General features: G+C 39.8%; 1 long non-coding RNA gene across 1 annotated transcript; it reads left to right on the forward strand.

The window, feature by feature from the left end:
• The first annotated feature begins 596 nt into the window (after window positions 1–596).
• LOC117503861 lies at window positions 597–15,498 on the forward strand. Its single transcript, XR_004558687.1, has 3 exons — window positions 597–672; window positions 8,624–8,627; window positions 15,485–15,498. It is a non-coding gene; the product is annotated as an uncharacterized LOC117503861 (long non-coding RNA).
• The last annotated feature ends 2,439 nt before the right edge of the window (window positions 15,499–17,937 follow it).

Raw genomic sequence — 17,937 nt, forward strand, 5'->3', positions numbered from 1 at the left:
AGTCATCTGTCATTACTATTTAAAACTATGACAGAAGTGAGAGGTTTTTTTGGCGAGGTAATGGGCCAGTGCACAAAACATCAAAAAGCGCAGTAATTCAATTCAATTCATTTATTTCTGTAGCACAAAATCACAGTATAAGTTGTCTGAAGGCACCTCCACCCCCTGAGCAAACACACTGGCAACAGTAGAAAAGAAAAACTCCCTCAGGCAATTTTTTGATCGTAGGAAGAATCTTGAAGCGAACCAGACTCCAAATAAGCAAAGCACAACTACGAATTGTCAAAAATACAAGACAAAGATGAAGGAACCCAGCATCCAGGTATTTTTGAAGTCCAGTGGTCATAGTGACCAGTAGTCTAAACACGTAGTAAATATCACGTACCCGCATCAGCCAACTGTAGTAGATCATTTTCAGGAGAAGGGGCTCTTAGGGTAGCCTAGTCTTACTTTTTTTTGTGATACCATCATGAAATGCATCATACTTTCATGACACGGTCAAGTTTTAGTCAGTATTTTTAACCCTAACCCGAAACATCAGCACAACGGCACCCCCAAATTTTGTGACATTAACACAAAATAATTTCGTGATACCGTGTGACGGTATCACAAACCAATAGATTAAATCACTTTTCGTGACACCATCACAAACTTGGTGTGAGATCGGGTTACGTAGGGGGTGATGCACTTGAACAAACAGTTTGAACACATCCTCCTGAACCACCTCGATATGGCATAATCCATAGTTCTTAAAAGTTAGTATTTCTCATCTGTTGTGCTCTATAAATACAAAAAAACTCAACTTTAATCCTGGATTTTCATGGTCTACAACACTCTCCAACTTTGCCACTCCACCATTATCACCTGCTATGTCCCAAAATGATGATCAACCAGGATGACATCAAAGGAGCATTCTATGAAGAGCTCAGCCGAACTATCACTGCTGTCAGCTGAAGACAGAAGAGACAACCTGATCATTCTCTGGGATTTTAATGCACATGTTGGCCAAGAGTCTACGGAAATCAGCAGGGCACTGGCAAGGGCCACTTAAATTTATTATTTCTGCTTTCTCTTTGCACCCAGATGATTACGAGTGTCTGGCGGCCGGGTCAAAAGTCATGGAGCACCTTCATGCTCAGCCAAAACAACATGGTGTTGCCTCTATGTGGCTTCACCACCCACTTGGAGGGTCTGGAGAGCTGTTCTATGGGTCTGTAATCTGTGTCCATGTAAATCATCATCCACCCCTTCCTGTGATCAAGATCAATGACACAAAGATCAATCCTGTTGATAGATTCAGCTACTTGGGTTACACAACCTATAGCAATACATCACCAAAGCAAGTTCTGCTTTTGGCTTTGGAAGGACAAAGGTATTGTAAATATATTATGTTGATTTTATTCTTTATTAGTTATGTTTTCTTTTTCTTATGCTAGCTTATCTTTCTATTGAATCTTTCTATACTTGAATAAAACCACTGTGCCTTTGCGTGCTAAAATGTGCTGATAAACCAGTATTGAAGTGGGATGTGAAAACATGTTTTTTTCTATTTTTTTTGATGATTCATGTAACTGAAACTGTTGTGGGCAAGTGGAGACAGGAAGATAGGAATGTACGAGGTCAAGTTGTTTGTGCTACTGGGAAATCAGGGGACGAGGTCAAGTTGTTTTGTCTTATTGGGCAATCGGGGGTGAAATGTGCAGTTTAGGCAGGATGGTGGGGGTTCTCCATAATATCTCCTTTTTAGATCGTTCCCGGTGCATGATCAGCACTTGGACACGTGAAGAAAGAAGTCTGCACTGTGCGCAGGATGAGAAATGGACCAGTCAAGAAAGAATACAACATCTTAGTGTAGTGACGCAATGTCTAGTATATATGGGTTCAGGAAGAGGTAGACAGGGTTCCTGCTCAGAGCACCTGACAGCACCCCAGACTATGTCTGATTGCTAGGGCAAACTAAGCATGAACCCACAGACTCTCTGTTACTGTTATTATGGCGCATTCTCTGTAATAAAGGCGAAGTCAGTCTGAGAACTGGTCATCCTTCTTCCATCAATGATCACGCCTAAAAGGTAATTGTGTGATATTACTGGTTGGTTGTTTCAGGTCTTATTGTTTACACTTGTGTGATAGTGTGGTAAAAAGGACCATTCCAACTGTATTAAACTCAGCCCTGAAGTCAATATATTGTTTTGAGCACCCTGCTGTACTCACATGAATCATGGACCATATATGGTGGCCATATCCAGCAGCTTGAGCAGGTCCATCAGAGATGCCTGAGAAAAAGTCCTGGAGAGATGTGGACTTCCAGCATCAAAAGCTTTCTAATTCTCAGCCAGTGGAACTCATCCAGACACATCATCCACATGGATGACTCTGGGATCTCCAAGTTTGTATTGTACAACCAGTTGAAAGAGGGTCATCAAGGTCTTCGAAGACCTTTCAAGCACTTCAAATACATCTCAAAGCTGAGCCTTAACACCTGTGAGATCAGAATTGCCTGCTGGGACCCCCATGCCCTTGATCACCCACATTAGATGTAGGTATGCCCTACGGGCATCAAGGCCTTTGAACGAAAACAGACTCGTATCAAGGAGAAGCAGGAGCATCTTCTGTAGATATTTTCTTTGGGAAATGCTATGCCTCAAGTAGCCGTCTCGTATGGACTAGAATCACGGTCAGAGTATGTGGAGCGTGTCGTAGTGTGAATAAAACAATCTATCATCCTTCTCATTCCTCCTACTACGCATCAGCTTGCTCTGTTTTCTATTGCTGCCTTAGGAAATAAACTACATTTCAGCGGACTGGCAAGAATTATGTGTATGCCTTCACATTATGGGCAAATTGTTTGATGAGGGACAAAGTACACAGAAAATCATTTTATGCCCTTCTGGTAATTAAAGTGTAACAACTGATGCTGCTGGTGATGCCGACAGCATCTCCAGTACACCCAAGAGGATACGCTGTTCATTAAACTGCACAATATGAAAGTAGTGGAGTGAAGACTGTTTCTTTTTTTTTAAACCTGACAATTAAAGTTAAATCTGTTCTACAAGATTTCTGTTGTTATGACTAAATATCTTATGTTTTAAAAGGTCATGAGGTAAAAGGTACAGTCTCTATTTGTAAAAGGTATGGTTGGCTAATTAATGGCTAAATTAACGGTAGCTCATCTAGCTATAGTTAGTTTACTTTTGTGATTTACACCTTTATTTTACATGGTGTAGATTTTTAATGGTTCTTCAGTTTATGGGTTCTTTAATAGATATCAACAGATAGTATCTAAGTTTGGGGTTTCCATTAGAATGTATGTAGAGTATGGATTTTGTCTTCCTATAGTAAGCTAACAGGGTGAACTTTAGATAGATACCTAAAACATATTACATCATAGCTTCTGTTTCTATGATAACCAAATTTATCGCTTAGCCTAGTAGCTATAATTTAGTTTTACAGCAAGTCTACAGACTAGGTAAATGTATACTATAATCTTCTCCTGTATGAATATTTAGGTTTTAGAAGCTAACTCCTATAATATTATGTAGTAACTATATTTCTTGTATATGTTGTTTACTACCCTGATTGTGTAAATGTCACTTATATACATGCTGTCCATATTCTTGAGCCGCTTAGGTGGGTAGGGAGAGTTCCCATGGGATCAAAAAGCTTTTCAACCTACCATCCCTGGTTCTCAAGACCGGCACCTAAGTGGCCCTACTCTACTCTTCTTTTTTTTTTTAGATATTTAGATATACTTTCGTATACACTACAGTCTGGGTCTGTTAGTGAAGTTTAGGGCTAGTGGCCGCTTAGGTGGGTAGGGAGAGTTCCCATGGGATAAAAAAGGTTTTCAGCCTACCATCCCTGGTTCCCAACACCAGGTACCAAAGTGGCTCTACTCTACTCTTCCTTTTTTTAGATATTTAGTATACACTAGTAGAGTTCTACCTTAGAATTGGAATGTATTATAGAAGACATACATTACTGAATTTTCATGAACTAGCTATCCATTATGGAAAAGGTCGATAATCAGGGGAGTGTGACCTTGCAGAGTAAGTTTCATGTCCGTTTACTTGCTTCCGACATGAATGTAGCATTGATAAATCGAAATTTTAACCTGATGGTGGAAAAGATGAACCGTTGACCACCACTGACAATTTTAGGTGCTCATGCGGAAGAGGTACAACTGCACATTTGCTCATTTGCAGTTGGTTCATTTCTCTTTTCTTTTTTTCCGGCGCTCTCATGTCTGAGCCAAGTTTCTAAATTGGGGCAGCATGTTACAAACTGTTCCATGAAAGTCTCTATTTGTGTCTCTTCTGGGAATTCAGGAGGATGATAGTGCAGCATATAAGTGGATATTTACAGAGGAATCCTTCACATGGTGATGCAAGCACCAAATTTGGCACAAATACTCCTTAGACGTTACTCTTTTGAAAAAGCACGGGTGTCCACTTGAATTTTCAATAGGTAGGGGTCAACTGAAGAATTACACAGGGGTCAAAATTTTAAACTGCTCCAATCATATTAAAAGGTAATCCATATTATTTGTCTGATCATAAAGACTACAAAAAGGTATAGTTTTGACTATCTGTGACTGAATTCTATGGAGTTATGGGGTAAAAAAAAGAGCAGAAAAGGTGACAAAGGTCAATTTCAGTTTGTACAGCTGTGAAAAGTTTTGGTTAAAAAAGGGGTGCAAATTAGTGGTTGAGTTTATCAGATTAATAAATTGAATAGTTTTGACTGTGTTGAATGTTTAGTTTTCAAAGTAAAGGTTAAACAATGTTGATGTCCATTGGATTCTATGACATGTTACATATGTGACCCTGTAACATGATAACTAAGCATGACTTGAACTTTATATTTCATTAGCTTTACATTCAGACAGTTTAAGATGAGTTAGCTTTATATTCTGCTGACTTTATCTTTTGTTAGGTTTAAATCAAGGTATAAAATTTAGGATTAAATTTATTTAAATATAAATAAATTTATATTCTGTTAGGTTTAGACTGCGTTAGATTTGGAGTTAACTTTACATTACAGTACAGTTACATTACAGTTACTTTTATGAGTTAGTTTCATATAATTTTTGATGACATTAATATTTCATTAATCTTTATGTTCTGTTAGCTTTAGATTTGGTTATGTAGCATTAGCTTGACATTCAGTTTGTGTTATATTCTGCTAGTTACACTGTGTTACCTTTATATTCAGTTCATTTGACATGAATTTCATTTGATATACAGCTACTTTTGCAATTAGCCAAACTTTGATTCTGTTAGCATTTCAGTTAGCTTATATTCTGTTAGCATGACACTGTATTCCATTCATTTTAGGTTCTTTTCACTTGTCTTCTGTTTAGGTTTATTCACAACTGTAATTTAACTTGTTATGAGAAATTACTGTCCTTCCGTCCATCTGTACGGCAAAACCTTCCACATTCTAAAACTCAAGAACCGCAAAACTCTCAATATTGAACATTTTATACATTAACATTGGGAGGTCAAAACTGCGTTCCCAAAATAATTCTGCATTTCTAACATTTTTAAATGCCTTTTTTAAAACTGAATTTTCGGTTTCAAGTACAAAATGTACCAGAAGTCCTGAAATGCTCACATAGCCTGCTAGATGGCGATAAAAGCTGCTCAAATGTCCGGCTCGACTGTTTATTCTTTTGAGAAGTTAAGTTTTGGTAAACATAAGATGGCTTGACAGCCAAAAATCAACATGTGTCCCTTGTCCATATAGGAAATTAATTTTATCTAATATATAAAGCTGACTGTGCGTGTGTGTGTGTGTATGTGCATGTGTGTGTTTGCTATGCGTAGCCACAGTAATTAAGCAATCGACAAAACTTGCTATGATGACTGGGGGCACCAAGGGGGAAGTCACTGGGCCCTTAGGTTGAAAGCGTACGTGCATGAACACACACACACACACACACACACACACACACACACACACACACACACACACACACACACACACACACACACACACACACACACACACACACACACACAGTCTTATATATTAGATCACAACCCACTCACTGGAGCCCTTATTTTCACAGTTCATGTGGTACTCAGGTCAGGTAGCAGCACTCTTTACTTACTATGTAGTAGCAGCTGTCTAGGGCACACTTCAGTTACAATCGGAATGGGCCAGCGCGTGCGACATACCAGAGCACTGCCGTGATATGACATGCTGTCACCTTTTTATCATCATTCACTTGAATGATGTACCGTGGTTAGCACCCCGGACTCATAAGACTCCTAGATTCAGCTCCACCAAAGACCAGTTCTTTGACATGTTCCTGTTCTTTTTCCGGTTAAAATTCTGAATGATTCTCATTAGTTGGTAACATAAACAGTATGTTATGTGTAATCTATAACTATACTTTTTGATATGCTTTTCCCTTATGTACCACGGGGATTTGTTTAATTCATCACAGCTTTTGTCTCCTTACACTAAAACAAGAACATCAAATCTTTTGAATTCACCGATTAGTTGTTCCTCAGAATGGGATGATGTCAAAACCGGAGCAAAACATTTATTCACATTTATGAAATAGCAGTGCGTAGGCAGAAAACATTCTATGCCACACTCTGCATCTGGAACACAAACAAATCCAAACGGTTTAATGAATAAAACACAGTATACTTGACATGTACCACAGCCAGCACATGATGTGTGTCTCCTGGGTTTACAGAAGGCACAGTATCTTCACCCTGGAGGGAGCTGCATGCTTAAAATAGACAGTGGAGAGAATGTCATGCACAAACACACACACACATACAAGTGCATATTTGCAACAAAGATGTTGGCACAGATGGACACACCAGTGCATGAATATGCACAAAGAAAATGCCCACTCACACACACAAAAACCTTAAAAAAAGGGCGTTTGACAGTGGATACATAGAAGGAAGATGATTATATAAGCTATCTGAGGAGAAGGAGAATAAGGAGAACAACGAGGGAGGGAAGCTTGAGATGAGAGAAGTGTGCAGGAAAGGAAGGAGTGGAGAGGAAACGGAGAAGTGGGATGTTGCAAATGCACCTAATGTGCATAACTTTCCATAATATATAAATCTAGCGGATAACGAGGCGAGTGGAATTGTTGCCAGTGAGTTCTCAGTTGTTGGATGTGGACACAGAAACGCGTTTGTGCACAGATGGTTTTGCATATGCTGCCTGTCACCACGGCACACATTCGCACGAAAACAGACACGCAGGCGGCACGCTTGCCTTTTCACACGTCTGCAACACACGTGCACGCTGGATCTGCCGAGAGTTGCCGCGCTAGCCATCATTTATCGTCTATCCAGTGGGGCGCCTTTAACTGCCGTCGTTTATATGAGCAGAGGAGGGGAAGGGAAATCAAACACCTGCTGTGGAGAAAGCGCCATGCTAAATTAAGCAAGCTTTCCTCAAGTAAAATGAGGGTTTTTGTTTTTTTTTTGAAGTTGCGGAAAAACTTGGGGGACAGCATGATCAAAGCCATATTTTGGCAGGTTAATCATACTTTTAATAGAGGGGGCAGCAGCATGGAAAACACAACTTTGAGCTTTTAAATTAAGCAAAGTGCAAATGCTGTAATTATCAGCTGCTGGAGCAGGAAAAGACATTTAATGATCTTTGAATATATGGTGTGCTGGTGGGAGGTCAGAAGGTCAAAACACTGGCAGCGAGGTATTCTGATACAGATACAGGAAAAAGATTCACCCTTGTTTCGTATTCCTGGATTCGATTTCGATCTGAGAGGTGAGATTGAGATGGTTTGGACATGTGCAGAGGGACCCAGGGTATATAGGGAGAAGGATGCTGAGGATGGAGCTACCAGGCAGGAGAAGAGGGAGGTGGAAACGATTGATCTGCTGTGGTGATCCATTATTTGCCTGTTTAAATATTTAAAAAAATTTTAACTTGGTTGATTACACCACAAAACAAATGACGTATGAAGTTAAAAATAAACTTTTGCCTCAACATATTCAGTATCTGTATAAATGAGGGACTCCATTTACAATTTGAGTTGAATACTATTTTTTGAGAAATTAAGGATTCAAAATACTCTAAAAAGTCAGTGTTTCCGTTAAAGATGTTAAGTTTTGGAATAACTGTCTTGATAACATTAACCCGTTTATGCCCAGATTTTTTTTTAGAAGTGGAAAAAGTTGCGTTTGCACCTTTGAGATTTTTTATTGTGAGTAGAAAATGACAGTGATACACTTCGGCAACAATTGTTGCCAGTGGGGCAAAACGGGTTAAATTAGTTGGTACCTTAGTTGGCTTTAAAAAGCTTTACAAAAATAATAAAATTACTTTTTCTAATTTGTAGAATTAGGTTTACTGATTTTGTTATTGTTTTGGGTTTGTGCATTGTTTTTTTATGGTATAAGGGAGGGTATTCATAAGCTTTGCTTCTGCCTACACCCTTTCAGCCACACGGATACGCTGTTAGGTTGTTCTTTTTATGCGTTTTACTGTAGTTATTGTTGATTTGTGGGCCAAATAAATAAATTCATTCATTCATTCATTCAACGGGAGCAGCCAAAAGAAGAAGATTCTCCGGTTTAGTCGGGTTCACCGTGTTTGAGTACTACTGTAGCTTTCACTGGAGTTTTGTGTGTATTTTGAAAAGGGTATACAATGGCCAATCAGAAAATGGATGATTCCATTTCATTCTTGGGTTTGTAAAAAGCCAATAAGCCATAAAGCCATAAAATTATGCATAATTAGGGATGTGGCTTCTTTGAGTGTCACGTTGCCGAGCTGAGAGTTCATTATATTCTGTTAACTTTATATTTTGTTAGGTTTAGATTCAGTTAACGTTATAATTTGTTAAATTTCACTTTGTTAGGTTTAGATTCAGTTAGCTTTATATTTCATTAGCTTTACATTCAGATGGTTTTAGATTTAGTTAGTATTATATTCTGTTCACTTTATATTCTTAGATTTATATTCTGTAGGTTTTACATTCCTTTAGCTTTGCATAGAGTTAGTTTCATAGAGTTTTAGATGATCTGAACATTTCATTTATCTGTATTTTTTGTTAGCTTTATGTTTTGTTACATAGCATTAGCCTGACATTTAGTTATTGACAGATACAGTTCACTTTATATTCTGCTAGTTATGTTGCATTACCTTTATATTCATTTAATTTTAGATTAATTTCATTTTTTCCCCTAGTCTGTAAACATGATTATTTCTGCTCTTGCATTGCACACTTTAACATGGGCTTCAATGGGACCAGCTCCTTTCTGGAGCCACCCTCAAGTGGCCAATCAGGAAACTGCAACCTCTTCTTTCGGGTGTGCCCCATCAAACAGTACTGCTGGACAAAGTCACATTTATGGGTGGCAATCTTGGATTTTTGAATGACAGCTCATTGAGCTGAGAATCCATACTCAGATCGTCGGTCGCTCAGAACCGCTAGCTGTGGCTGCTAGCTGTTACGGAGGACTGTATCTGTCCCTTGAACATTTTATTACAAATATCTGCAATAATAGGGCTTGTAATGTGGTTGATTCTCCTGTCTGTGGTGCAGTATTTGTGTATTTTTGAGTGAAATTTTCATCTTATTTAATGTTGTATGCTAACAGTATTTGTACTTTTAGCGGCTAGCTTGATTTGTTAGGTCCAGTTAATCCTCCTCTTCCTGTATGTGTTAGTTGTGATGGTGACACCCAAAGCAGCAATTTTTGGCATTAAAACAGCTTTTCCAGGTCTCTATGACAGTGTTTGTTGAGGAAAATTGAAACAGGTTTGCCGGGAACAAGGCGTACCACCTGGCACTCCTCTTAGATACTTGTAAAGGTCCATATTCACTTCAAAACCTGTCACCCTGCAGTACATACCTGAGCTGCGATGGCCCAGAATCTGGACTCAATCACCTCCAGAGTCATCTGGACACCGATTGCTGTGACAAGAAGAGAGGACCGAGAAATATGGAGGTCAATCAATATTTAAAAGTAAACAATGAGCAGAGGCAAAGGAGGACAAGAGGATGAGCAGGGAGGAAGAGAGACAAATAAAGAGGATGAAAACAGGGTGGAAAAAGAAGTTAATGCAGAAGAGGAGCAGTGGCCTGTAAGAGTATCCGTTTAATTATGAGCAGTTCACAAGAAACAACACGGACAAGACAAACAAAATCCAAGACCGACTTTCGGCGTCCTTCCACGCTGAGGCGTAAAACGAGGCCTTCCTGCACAGATCAGCTACGCCTTCACAACCAAACTAATGGAAATCGTTTTCGCATTAACTAAAATTCTGAACTGCACTGTTCTCAGAGTCGGTGCATGTGTGCGTGCGTGCACAAACGTGTGCGTCAGGCTTGTGCCTACAACATAATGCTGTGAGCTGCAAAAAACGCTTAGCCTGAATTTAGCGAGGTACACGTTACACACGCGCATGCCGCCGCGAAGCGATTGCTTGCGCCGGCTTAACACCGCACGTCCATCAAAAATAAACTACAATTGCATAAGTTCTTACTGCGCATTAACTGTATGAGCCCACATACACTCAACAAACATGCACATACACACACATGCGTAATGCGAGTCAAGATATGACACTTCATATTAACGTCAAAGACGTTTTTCTCCCGGTATTCCTTTAACAGTGACTCAGGGAGAATCTCTGCAGTGCTCAAAATAAACAAAAACACACAATTATACACACACACACACACACACACACAATTCCCCGCACATTTACTGCATATGAGGGGCTTGTTCATCATCAGTCATCTTGGGAATATTATTTGGACAGCTATCTAGAGGCAGTTACATTCTGGAGTAGTTGGTCAAAGGTCAGAGGTCAAGCACAAGAAAAACCTGGTCCAAAAAAAAAACCCACCTTTTTTTATTTGTTTTTGTAGATCTCAACAACCAAGATGCCCAGATTGATTAAACGTGGAGGGAATATTACTTGTGACAGGTATCTAGAGTTGATTAGATTTGGGAGTAGTTTGGTCAAAGGTCAAGAAAATGTCCTTTTAAAAACATATTTTTGTTTGTTTTTGTAGATCGCAACAACTGAAAAACCTACAGCTATTAAACTTGGAGAGAATATTACTTGTGACAGGTATCTAGAGTTGATTTTGAAGTAGTATAGTCAAAGGCCAAAGCTCAAGGTCAAGAAAAATGTGCTTTAAAAAAACTTTTCTTTGTATATCTCAACAACCAACAAGCCTGGATGGATCACATTTGGTGGGAATATTACTTGAATAGATATGCAGAAGTGAGTAGATTTTGGAGTAGTTTGGTCAAATGTCAGAGGTCAAGGAAAACCTGGTCAAATATATACGAGGTTAGGATGAAAAGTTCTAAGGCTCACTATGATACAGTTAATGCATTAACTGTATCATAGTGAGCCTTAGAACTATATACACACACACTATATACATAGTATATATATACTATATATACTATACTAGATACGTATATACTATACACACACACACACACACACATACATTTGTTTGTTTTTGTAAATCTCAACAACTAAAAAGTCTAGATCAATTAAACTTGGAGGGAATATTACTTCTGACAGGTATCTAGAGTGATTAGATTTTGGAGTAGTTTGGTCAAAGGCCAAAGGTCAAGGTCAAGAGAAATATCCTTTTACAAAAACCTTTTTTTATATCTCAACAACCAAGAAGCCTAGCTAGATCTACACTCAACAAAAATATAAACGCAACACTTTTGGTTTTGCTCCCATTTTGTATGAGATGAACTCAAAGATCTAAAACTTTTTCCACATACACAATATCACCATTTCCCTCAAATATTGCTCACAAACCAGTCTAAATCTGTGATAGTGAGCACTTCTCCTTTGCTGAGATAATCCATCCCACCTCACAGGTGTGCCATACCAAGATGCTGATTAGACACAATAATTAGTGCACAGGTGTGCCTTAGACTGCCCTCAATAAAAGGCCACTCTGAAAGGTGCAGTTTTATCACACAGCACAATGCCACAGATGTCGCAAGATTTGAGGGAGCGTGCAATTGGCATGCTGACAGCAGGAATGTCAACCAGAGCTGTTGCTCGTGTATTGAATGTTCATTTCTCTACCATAAGCCGTCTCCAAAGGCGTTTCAGAGAATTTGGCAGTACATCCAACCAGCCTCACAACCGCAGACCACGTGTAACCACACCAGCCCAGGACCTCCACATCCAGCATGTCCACCTCCAAGATCATCTGAGACCAGCCACTCGGACAGCTGCTGGAACAATCAGTTTGCATAACCAAAGAATTTCTGCACAAACTGTCAGAAATCGTCTCAGGGAAGCTCATCTGCATGCTCGTCGTCCTCATCGGGGTCTCGACCTGACTCCAGTTTGTCGTCGTAACCGACCTGAGTGGGCAAATGCTCACATTCGCTGGCGTTTGGCACATTGGAGAGGTGTTCTCTTCACGGATGATGCGAAGGAGATGTGTTGCACTGCATGAGGCAAATGGTGGTCACACCAGATACTGACAGGTATCCCCCCCCAATAAAACAAAACTGCACCTTTCAGAGTGGCCTTTTATTGTGGGCAGTCTAAGGCACACCTGTGCACTAATCATGGTGTCTAATCAGCATCTTGATATGGCACACCTGTGAGGTGGGATGGATTATCTCACCAAAGGAGAAGTGCTCACTATCACAGATTTAGACTGGTTTGTGAACAATATTTGAGGGAAATGGTGATATTGTGTATGTGGAAAAAGTTTTATATCTTTGAGTTCATCTCATACAAAATGGGAGCAAAACCAAAAGTGTTGCGTTTATATTTTTGTTGAGTATATTTTGGTGGGAATATTAGGTTGGATAGGTATGTATAAGTGAGTAGATTTTAGAGTCAGTTGGACAAAGGTGAAGGTTAAGGATAAATGGTCCAAAAACAGACACCTTTTTTGCGTGTATTTTAAAAACCAACAAGCTTAAATTAATGATCTAAAACATTTACTTACCATCAAAATATTTGTGATTGATTGATTGACATGAATGCCTTCATAATGAAGTTATGATGAAGTAACACCATTACAGATGTATGTATGTTTACTTGTACATTTATATTGTGTTGTGTAGAGCATGAAGAGTACACACCAGCCCTCTGATGTCTTTCATTAAGTGATGAATAACAGATACCTGATGGTTCAAAATGAACCGTGAGCTGTACGTGGGGATAAATCAGGATATTCACCGGAAGAGGCTCGGATATGAATTCGCAGCACATTGTTTGTTGTCAGACGTGCATTTCCCTGCTCAAGAGTTGTGTGCATCACAGATCTCTGCCACATCTCCATAAACTGTGGTTTGAATTAGCCTGCAATTAGTCAAGTAGATAGAAATATTTGCTGAGCTGATGATGGAGATGTTTATCTGCTCATATAGCTGACAAAGCTCTGGGACAGGCATGAAAATAAATCACAGACAGATAATATTCCAGTTATATTGTCTTCAAACAAGGAGTTTTAAGATTGGCTGTGAGTGCTAATTATGCTGTTGATTATGTAGATGTTTTCACACAGAAACAAGAGCAAGATTTCTGATGTCCTCCACCTCCAAAATTCAGTGGAGTCTTCCATGCCCTAATATGCATCTGTGGTGCAAATTCAGTGAGAATCTGCGAAGTAGTTTTGATATAATCCTTCAAAACCTATATAAAGGGAAATCTTGATCCAGAATCTGGATCCAGAACAGGATAACCTCCAAAATTGAATGGGTTCTTCCATGCCCTAATATCTATCTGTGGTGAACATTTGGTGACAATCCATGAAGTAGTTTTGACGTCATCCTTCAAAGCGTATATAAAGTGAAATTTTGATCCAGAATCTGGATCCGGATCTGGATCATCTCCAAAATTTAATGGAGTCTTCCATGCCCTAATATCTATCTGTGGTGCAAATTTGGTGAGAATCCATGAAGTAGTTTTAATGTAATCTTGCTAACAGGCAGACAGACATACAAATAAATGAATAATCGCAGATGATTTTATTACATCCTTGGCGGACGTAAAAAACAAAACAACACTGCCATTTTCAATTAGTTTCTTAAAGCTATACTGTGTAGGATTTAGTGACATCCAGTGGTGAGATTGCAGATTGCATTATGCAGGTGCTATTCACAATTTTGTTTCCCTTCACATCACATATGGGAGCAAAAACTGATTATTCTTCTTTATTCTTCTGCCCTCAACACACCTCAACCTACACACGATACATTTAATCAAATAAAGCAAAAACAAATCTTTTTGTTTGGATGCAAAAAAAAAAAAAATATTGAGAGATTTTGTGATTTGGGACAGTCCATGGTGTCAAAAGTACGATGGCGTTTTAGGGCCACATTGATTTTTTTTTTTTTTTTTAAGACTTCGAGAATAAAGTCATAATATTACGAAAATAACGTCGTAATATTACGAGAATAAAGTCGTAATTTTAAGACTTCGAGAATAAAGTCGTAATATTACGAGAAAAAAGTCAATTTTACGAGAATAAAGTCATAATATATTTAGACTTTTTTCTTGTAATATTACAACTTTTTTTCTCATAAAATTATGACTGTATTCTCGTAATATTAAGACTTTTTTCTCCTAATATTACGACTTTATTCTCAAAGTCCAAAAAAAAACAAAACAGAAATTCAATGTGGCCCTAAAACTCCATCATACAAATATGATTTTCCACATGGGAATGTTCTATTTTTTTCCACACATCAAACCAAATCTCTGAAACAGTGCTGCTGAGCTTGAAGCCGTCTTCTCATTCCAACATAATCTCAGATGAAGCGTCGGAAGGCCGTTACAGAGGGCGGCGGTAATCTGCCTTCTTTTCCCTCTCAGAGTTCGAAGCTGATACGCCAAATCGAATTAAAACCATCACACTAAGCCCTGTGTGTGTGTGTGTGTGTGTGTGTGTGTGTGTGTGTGTGTGTGTGTGTGTGTGTGTGTGTGTGTGTGTGTGTGTGTGTGTGTGTGTGTGCTATATTAGACTTTCCCCCTCATTTCATCCATGCAGATCTTGCCTTATGTGCTCAGTTTAGCACAAATTTGTGCATGTCTAGATGCATGTCCACTATTGCGTTTGTAGGCTTCAAACCATGCACACAATTTGTGCATGCTCAGAATGATTTGCAATTAACACGACCTGCCAATCACAGTGGGGCTCACATTCAGCAGCTAAATGAATTAAAGAAATAAATAAGTCTGATAGTTTTGTTTATTACATTCACGAGGTCGAGGAATGTGAACCGAGAAAACAAAGAGAATTTGCAAGCACGGATTAAAAAGACAAGCACGGCATCACAGCAAAGTAAAACACGCAGAAACTGGTCACATTACTTTCCTCGTTCATTTTATATCACTGTGCTAATCACATATAACAGAATTATTTCAGGAAATGGAGAGAAAGTACTTCAGGAAGTAATACTGTCATCTGGACAGTATTTAATGGCAAAACACAAATACACTGCAACTGCAGGTGTGCCATAAGGGTGTGTGTGTGTGGGGGGGGATATAAAGCATATATACAGTATAACATACGTGCATACAGTAGTGCAGTGTTTAGTAGACTTGCATACAGTAGTGCCGTGTTGAGTAGACTTGCATACAGTAGCGCAGTGTTGAGTAGACGTACATACAGTAGCACAGTGTTGAGTAGACTTGCATACAGTAGCAGAGTGTTGAGTAGACATGCATACAGTAGTGCAGTGTTGAGCAGATGTGCATACAATAGTGCAGTGTTGAGTAGACTTGCATACAGTAGTGCCGTGTTGAGTAGACATGCATACAGTAGTGCAGTGTTGAGCAGACGTGCATACAATAGTGCAGTGTTGAGTAGACTTGCATACAGTAGTGCAGTGTTGCGTAGACTTGCATACAGTAGCGCAGTGTTGAGTAAACTTGCATACAGTAGCGGAGTGTTGAGCAGACTTGCATACAGTAGTGCAGTGTTGCGTAGACTTGCATACAATAGTGCAGTGTTGAGTAGACTTGCATACAGTAGTGCAGTGTTGCGTAGACTTGCATACAGTAGTGCAGTGTTGAGTAGACTTGCATACAGTAGCGGAGTGTTGAGCAGACTTGCATACAGTAGTGCAGTGTTGAGTAGACTTGCATACAATAGTGCAGTGTTGAGCAGACGTGCATACAATAGTGCAGTGTTGAGTAGACTTGCATACAGTAGCGCAGTGTTGAGTAAACTTCCATACAGTAGTGCCGTGTTGAGTAGACATGCATACAGTAGTGCAGTGTTGAGTAGACGTGCATACAGTAGCGCAGTGTTGAGTAAACTTCCATACAGTAGTGCAGTGTTGAGCAGACGTGCATACAATAGTGCAGTGTTGAGTAGACTTGCATACAGTAGTGCAGTGTTGAGCAGACGTGCATACAATAGTGCAGTGTTGAGTAGACTTGCATACAGTAGTGCAGTGTTGAGTAGACTTGCATACAATAGTGCAGTGTTGAGTAGACTTGCATACAGTAGCGGAGTGTTGAGCAAACGTGCATACAATAGCGCAGTGTTGAGTAGACTTGCATACAGTAGCGCAGTGTTGAGTAGACATGCATACAGTAGTGCAGTGTTGAGTAGACATGCATACAGTAGTGCAGTGTTGAGTAGACGTGCATACACTAGCGCAGTGTTGAGTAGACGTGCATACAGTAGTGCAGTGTTGAGCAGACGTGCATACAATAGTGCAGTGTTGAGTAGACTTGCATACAGTAGCGCAGTGTTGAGTAAACTTCCATACAGTAGCACAGTGTTGAGCAGACTTGCATACAGTAGCGCAGTGTTGAGTAGACGTGCATACAATAGTGCAGTGTTGAGTAGACTTGCATACAGTAGCGCAGTGTTGAGTAGACGTGCATACAATAGTGCAGTGTTGAGTAGACTTGCATACAGTAGCGGAGTGTTGAGCAGACATGCATACAAGAGTGCAGTGTTGAGTAGACTTGCATATAGTAGCGGAGTGTTGAGCAGACGTGCATACAATAGTGCAGTGTTGAGTAGACGTGCATACAGTAGCGCTGTGTTGAGTAGACATGCATACAGTAGCGCTGTGTTGAGTAGACTTGCATACAGTAGCGCTGTGTTGAGTAGACATGCATACAATAGTGCAGTGTTGAGTAGACTTGCATACAGTAGCGGAGTGTTGAGCAGACATGCATACAATAGTGCAGTGTTGAGTAGACTTGCATACAGTAGCGCAGTGTTGAGTAGACGTGCATACAATAGTGCAGTGTTGAGTAGACTTGCATACAGTAGCGGAGTGTTGAGCAGACATGCATACAATAGTGCAGTGTTGAGTAGACTTGCATACAGTAGCGGAGTGTTGAGCAGACATGCATACAATAGTGCAGTGTTGAGTAGACTTGCATACAGTAGCGGAGTGTTGAGTAGACGTGCATACAATAGTGCAGTGTTGAGTAGACTTGCATACAGTAGCGGAGTGTTGAGCAGACGTGCATACAATAGTGCAGTGTTGAGTAGACTTGCATACAGTAGCGGAGTGTTGAGTAGACGTGCATACAATAGTGCAGTGTTGAGTAGACTTGCATACAGTAGCAGAGTGTTGAGCAGACATGCATACAATAGCGCAGTGTTGAGTAGATGAGCAGACAGTAGTCGAGTGTTGTGTAGAGATGCAGTGGATGCACTGCTCTACGCTGAAAGCGTGTAAAAAAATGAAACGTTTAATTTTTTGCATCAATTTTGTGGATGGTTTTGCGTCCCTCAGCGTATTGCCACGTAGGGCTGCATAAGCTTGTGTAGTCGGTACGCCGTGTTACATAACTCTATGATGGGCCGGTGTGAAAGGGGCTGAGACTCAGCTTACTGAGGCAGCATCAGCTTTGACATTTTGGCCAAGTGGCATCCAGGGTTTAACCCATCTCTTACCCTAGGATTGCTGGGATAGGCCCTGTGTTCCTTCACTGGAGTAAATG

The sequence above is a fragment of the Thalassophryne amazonica genome, chromosome 22 (genome assembly GCF_902500255.1).
Source record: "Thalassophryne amazonica chromosome 22, fThaAma1.1, whole genome shotgun sequence".
Lineage (NCBI taxonomy): Eukaryota > Metazoa > Chordata > Actinopteri > Batrachoidiformes > Batrachoididae > Thalassophryne > Thalassophryne amazonica.